Consider the following 7459-nt stretch of genomic DNA (forward strand, 5'->3'; position numbering starts at 1 on the left):
AAAATCCAAGACATGAAAATCGATGTCAAACTTGAAACCTAATCACACTCCAAAAAGGATTAAAGTAAATAATGGAAATAATTATGTTATCATTATTTACTTTAATCCTTTTGTGAGCAGAGAGCATAGAGGACTATTTTTCTTTCGTCTCCTGGGACATCACTAAGAAGAGGCAACGTGTATCTACAGTTGTCCGAGAGCAAGATTCAATACGGTGAAGACGAGTGAAGCCTAAGCAGAATGAATTGACGTTGAAGTGTTATTGCTTTTCATTGAGCGGTAGGTTGTTTATCAACGATTCAAGATATATAAAAATGGCTACAGATCTTGAAGCCCCTTATGGGTTTGACAAAGATAAGTTTCACTTAGAAGAGGCAACATGTATCTGCAGTTGTCTGAGATCAAGATTCAATACGATGAAAACCAGTGAAGCCTAAGCAGAACGAATTGATGTTTAAGTGTTATTGCTTTTCATTGAGCGGTAGGTTGTTTATCAACGTTTCAAGATATATAAAAATGGCTATAGATCTTGAAGCTCCTTATGGGTTTGACAAAGATAAATGGCTACAGATCCCGAAGCCCAAGTTTATCAGTGCTAGAAATGGAGCACAAAGTTGAGCTTTTCAATAAACTCACTCAAACCTATGCCAAATGCATTTCAAGGAGATATAAAGAAGGTGAATTGAACATAGGAGAATGTAGTTGTGTTGATCGTTGTGTTGCCAAATACTCACAAGTTACTGCTATTATAGGGCAAGTTCTTAGTTCAAGCAGGCCACATATATAAATTCAACTACCAGTCAAATGTCTTGGCCAATTGATAATTTAGGAGAAGGGAACGTCCAATTTTTATTACGAGAGATATTATGTGTGTAGTTTGATTCTTTCTTTCTGATGTACTAATAAGTCTTTGTCTTGTACTAATAAATCTTTGTCTTGCACTGTTTTGAACCATAATGGAATGCATCTGCCATTTTTGAGTTGCTTTCTAAAAAGTTTAATGGAAATAATTCAATTCAAGAATGAGAAAATCCATTTGGGTGTTGGGTGGTTTTAAATTTGTATTCCAATAGAATTGAAGGTTCACATATGCGAAATTGATGCTCGCTGGAACTTGGATTGGAGGTTAGTGTTCACACTGTTTAACCTAATTTTATTTTTACCTTTAGGGAATACTATAGAGTTGAAAATACTAATTAGATTTGAAAACATACCATAAAATGATTGAGCAATTTTATAATTACTAAGTCATACAAAATAGTTGTAATATGCATTTGCAAATTCTATAATAATGAAAATAAAGTTTGCAAATTCTATAATAATGAAAATAAAGTATACATGGCATTTTTTAGACAAGCCATACAAAATAGTTGTAATATACGTTTGCAAATTCTATAATAATGAAAATAAAGTATATGTGGTTCTACAAGAGGTGAAAAATAATTCAAATAGGATTTAGTAATCTATTTATTGAGAGGAAAGAGAATTACTTTATGCATCCTTGTACTTTTTTATAATGGAATTGATCACAATAATTGCTGCCTCAAGATTCAGTTAATCTTAAGCATCTACAAATTTGATCTCAATTGCATATGTGGTAAAATAATGATAAGAATTGAACAACTACTGAATGGTTACTCTTTTCTTCCAAGAATAGAATATTTCATTATTCACTAGAACTCGAAAACAAACCTCTCCTTTTCATGACTAATAGATCCATTCACTTTGGTTATGCCTTAATCTATCCATTCAAAAATCATAGGGCATTTTGCCAATCACAGAACATTTTCAACTTTATTATTTTTAACCATCCATCCTGGTTAAAATATGTAAAAATAGTTAAGTTGAAATTAAAATTGATAAATATTGGAAGAACATTAAACATTACATTGGTAAATCATATAAAGAAATTTTTTAATAATGATTAAAATAAATAAAATAAAATAAACCTATATCCAATTAATGAAGAACAAATTAAAATAAACTAAATTAATAATAAAATTAAAATTAAAATAAGAATCAAACAAAATATGTCAAATTTTGTTTTTTTTGGCTGTCATAAATATGCGAATTTTTAACATAATTATGTTATGGAGGCCTCTATTGGTGAACAGTTAACTTGTTATGAGAACATCATTCTTGAAAGGGAAAAATTTTAAACAATGTTTTTTTACGGGAAATATAAAGACCTAAAAAAATATGGTATAACGAGTAAAATGAAATCCAAATTCCAACCCTGTGGAGCACAATTAGTGTAAGGGAAAACATAAAGGCCTTAAAAAAAATGGTGTAGGTAAAAAGAAAACCAAATTCCAACCCTAATGAGCACAATAGTGTAAACAGATTTAAGATGATTAGTTAAGTGTCAGTAAATTTAAGATTATTGAGAAAATTTAAGATTATTGATAAGCAGAGTGTTTGGTGGATTTTAGAATGTTGAAGTGGGTATTCTATGTCTATTTGTATAAAAGCCCAAAACTTAATCAAATTAAACCCATGAGAATAAAATGAGTTGCCCACCATCTTTAGAATGGTCTATTTTTGTTTGCTCTAAATTCTCCCAAAATCAGCATCTCCTGATAGATATGGTGTATTTTTTTTATTGGCGTTTCCCAAACGGCACCTTGCCGTAACAATTTTGGGAATACAAGTTGTGGGCTTGTACTAATTTTGTTTGCTCCGAATTCTCCAGAAACCTTGGTTCTTTGTACTCTACCTTGAAATGCTGGAAAAGAAGAAACCCTGGAAGGAGGATCTTGGTTTTGGGAAAAGTTAGAATCTTGTAGATCTTGGTTTTGGGAAAAGTTAGAATCTTGTAGAAACCGTGGTTTCTACTTTCTAGAACTTAATCGAATCACCATGTTGTGTCCAACCACTCCGTCGTAAGACTTTACTACAATTGCTTGCAACCTTTATCCACTTTCACGTAAGGGAAAGGACGAAATTTCACTTGGATTAGCATCTAGGTGGCACTGGATCTAAGCAAAAGATTACTTGATCCTAGCCTGCGGGTAATTTTAATGGGACCCCATATAGGATTACTTAAATGCAGATTCTATCAAGAAACCGACTTTAAATGCAGATTCTATCATGAAACAGAGCACCTCGTGGCCGACTGTCAAAGGAAAATAGAATATCAAGAGCAAGATTTGGCGCCACGGGTGAACACCTCATGGAACCAAGATGATGGATTTGAAAAATGGCTTTAAAAGAAACAAAGGAGATCGGAGTAGATTAAGAAATAAGAAAAAAGAAATAAAACAACTCAAATTAACAAACACAACTTCAAACCAGGCTAAAAAGCTCCTAAGAGTTCTAGGGCATCAAGAAAACACCATATCCAACGGCTAGGGATCAGAAAATAAAAGCTTGGCTCTAGTTAAATTATTAAGACAAGGGAATTAAGACAAAATTTAATTGTCAAAAGCTCAGCTGCAGGGAAATGTTCCAAAGGTCCATCCAAACAGGGAGCGAGGATAACTCCATTCTCCTCATTTGCAGTTCAAGATGAGATGACTTATTCATAGAAATTTGATTGATAAAATGGCAAGATTTTGAAGTTTCCATGCTCTAGTTTCAGAGTATAGCTAGAGCAGCTTGAATTTTGTAATTTTATATACAACAAAATCTAGGCCTATAGATGCACCCAAGTTCTATTGGAATGTTTGAGTGCACCATCACATTCCGAGGCATCTAGTTTATATTAAAGGTTATTAGAGCAAACAACATACTACCTATTTTCTACCCACCATTTCCCAGCCGAGTACTGTAAACAGATTTCTTGCTAGGGAGCCAAGGCCTACAAGAATGTTGAAGATTATTAGAGAACAACATACCACCTATTTTCTACCTAAAGTTAATTAGAGAAAACCACATACCTCCTGTTTTCTACCTACCATTGCCCAGCCAATTAATGTAAACAAATTTTGTTAGCACGCCAAGGCCTACATATTTGTTGGTTGTTGCAATTAGCAAGGTAAGGCTTACATATGTGTTGGTTGTTGGCATTAGCAAAGATCACCAGTAATCCCCGCAAGAACAATTCCCATCTCTCACATGATGGAAACGATTTGTATCCCTTACTATAATTTCTCTTTCAACAATCTTGGAGATGACTTTGATGGCATTGTGACAGTCACCACAAACACGAATGTTTTTGGTGATCCGGAGAGGGGTTCGTCCATGTGTGTTGATCAGCCCAAATGCAATGGCTAGCTTTTCACTATGCCCACATAAGAACGCTTCCTTCTCATCGTCCTCCACATTATGCAACACAAAGTCTGTGGCAGGGACATATCCTGCTGCCTTCATCTGTGCATCCAAGCTTTCCAACATCTCATAAATTTCTTCTAATTGTGGAGCCGATTGATCTCCTGCAACGAACGCATAAACCCTGTTGTTAACCTCAATCCAACTGCATCCTGGTCTCTTTTTAATACCCTGCTCTTTCATAATCTTTCTCACCTTTGCTACATCCTCCCAACTACCTGCTGCAGCATATATGTTTGACAATAATATATAATTTCCTGCATTCTGGGGTTCCATCTCGAAGAGGCGTTCTGCCACACGTTCTGCGAGATCAATATTGCAATGAAGTCTACAAGCCGAAAGCAAGGACCCCCATACACTAGAACTGGGTTCCAGTGGCATTTCTTGGATGAATTTGTATGCCTCTTCTATTCGTCCAGCACGACCTAGAAGGTCCACTATGCATGCATAGTGCTCAACCTCAGGAGTGATATCATAATCTTCACTCATGCTCTTGAAATATAGCCATCCTTCCTCGACGAGGCCTGCATGGCTGCACGCAGACAGAAGCGAAATAAAGGTAATACTGTCTGGCCTCAACCCTGCTTCATCCTCCTGCATTCGAAAAAAATATTTTATGGCTTCCTCCCCACGCCCATTAATTCCCTGCCCTGCAATTACTGTATTCCACGACACCAAATCTCTCACTGGCATTTCATCGAAGACTTTGCACGCAGTTTCTATACTCCCGCATTTAGCATACATGTCTATGAGGGCATTTCCCACCAAAACATCAGCCTCTATTTCACTCTTAATTACATACCCATGAATCTCCTTCCCCTGTCGCACCACTCCCAAGTATCCGCAGGCCGGGAGCAGAGCCGTAATGGTGATCCAATTAGGCTCCACGGCATCACTCTGCATTCCACGAAACAATTCTAGGGCCTCTTCAGGATACCCATTTCGAGAATAACCAGAAATCATAGAATTCCAAGAGACGACATTTCTATGAGAGATTGTGTCAAACACTTGGCGTGCAATGTCTAATCTGCTGCATTGAGAATACATGACCACAAGGGCATTCTCTACAGCCACATCATGCTTCACTCCACTATGTCGAATTATGTGATTATGAATCTGTTTGCCCTGTTGCAGAGCTGATAAGGCAGCACAGGCCTTAAGTACACAGGAAAATGTGAAATTATCAGGCTGTATCGCAGCACATTGCATTTGAGAATAGAGTTGAATTGCTTCCTGGAACAGCTCATTCTTCACATACCCGCTTATCATTGCAGTCCATATAAATACATTCCAAAAGGGTAATTTCTCAAAAATGAGGCGTGCATCATCAATGCTTCGACACATAGCATACATGGTAAGCAATTTTATTCTTAGAGCAAGTTGTTGCTCAAGTCCACTTAAAATGATGAGGGCATGCATTTGCTTACCTTGTTCCAGTGCCTTGTTGGCAATACAGGCCTGCAACAGAGTAGCATAAACTTGAATATTGTCTTCCCTGTCCATAACTCGATTCACTAATCCCCTTTTATTGAGTGATGTAATATCTGCGTTGGGATAAGGTTTGTTCTTATGCAGGTCAGAATTGTTTTTATTTTTATTTAGACGGGCAGTTGTGATGGGAGCTGTCAAGAGTTTGGGTTCATTGGGACGGCTCTTGCTGTCGATTTGCAGTTGCACTGGTAATGGCGATGCGAATGACATTGCGGTATACAATGCTGAAACTGGGTATCTGTTCTCCGTCCCAGAACATCACCTCATTTGCTTCTAAAGTCTAGATTAATAAGAAAAAGAGTGCTCCTTTAAAAGAAATAATACGTTGAGCCTCTGCTAGGGGTCGGATGTAACACTGTCGCCTAGTTGTGGACGGGCATCTCCGGCTGCACCGGCGCAGGTGGACACACCTCAGACGCTTAAGTCGCCTTGGCCCATTGGCAAGGGGTGTTGCCTAATTATTCTGCTACCCTTTGCCTAATTATTCTAATTTTCTCCTCTTTGTTAAAATTTTGTAGGTGAGATTGTCATCTTTGACTATTAAAAATGTGTTGTGTTTTTTCAACGAGGGAAAACCAACCACTTTATATGAATAAAAGTTGATTACATATAGATTGAGTCAATTTATTCACTAAATAAAATTTAAAAACAAGATACAAGGCATCCTTGTCAAAAAATTTCATAGGCAGTACCACATATGGTCCAACAACGGGCAACTACACGTTACAATGGCAACACTCGAAGATATTTTGATCAGCAAGAAAAACAGTGTCGGAAGATACTTTGACCTCTAAGAAATGTTGGGAGATGCTTCAACAGTTGTATAAAATATCTATAGCAAAGTAAGACCCAAAAGGGTTGCATACATTTTAGGTCAAAACCCAAAGAAGGGAAGACGAGAAGAAAAGGCCACAAGGCCATGAAATGTACATGAAACAACTCTAAAGTAGAATGGTGAACACAAATGTTTGCACCAACGTAAGGAGAAGCCATTGAGAAGAGGAAGATACATGGCCACAGGGCCCCAAAACCTACCGACAACAACCATCACGCAAAAACCACCGAGAAGCCACACCTACACCCATGAAATCACAACGACGACATGCATACCCCCGACAGCAAGGAAAGGGACCTAAGGCCCAAAATATGGATCCAACGACAACTCTAGTGACTTGTCAAGTGCGGTATCAACACAGAACCATCGACGACAACGTGAAAGAGGACAATGACAAGCGAATAAACCTAGGCAATTGGAAAAACCACATTACACTGCGAAAAAAGCTAACACCAAGTAGAACCTGCAAAGATACAACTCCTTCCAAGGAAAAAAGAAAGAACCCTGTCAACTCCATGAACAGGGAGTCATGAACCATGGGCCAAGGCAACTAAGGTTCCATTCACCCCCCACCCCGCTAGGGTTTATTTTCATTTATTGTTGCTCCTTGTGCTCTCAACTATTTAAAATGTGTTTATGATTATATAAATGGATTTAACATTTTGAAAAATATCTAGAACACCTAGATTGTGTAGATTATATAACTTGAACTTGTGATTCTAACAAATCTCTACCAGATTTTGAGTAAAACTAGTTGGAAAATATGCTCGAAAAACCTCCAAAATGTAGAATAGTTAGACTATGGTTTAGCGAGGCACATCTTTGACCGCTAAATGCCTAAGACATTTGCAAAGAACATCTTGG

General features: G+C 37.2%; 1 pseudogene; it reads right to left on the reverse strand.

Annotated features, from left to right (window-relative positions):
* Window positions 1-3629: 3629 nt before the first annotated feature.
* LOC149168715 (putative pentatricopeptide repeat-containing protein At3g23330 pseudogene) lies at window positions 3630-6234 on the reverse strand (annotated as a pseudogene).
* Between the last annotated feature and the right edge of the window lie 1225 nt (window positions 6235-7459).

Source organism: Pinus tabuliformis, chromosome 4_2 (assembly GCF_031772625.1).
Source record: "Pinus tabuliformis cultivar Carrire ecotype Pingquan chromosome 4_2, CPIR1, whole genome shotgun sequence".
In the NCBI taxonomy this organism is placed as follows: domain Eukaryota; kingdom Viridiplantae; phylum Streptophyta; class Pinopsida; order Pinales; family Pinaceae; genus Pinus; species Pinus tabuliformis.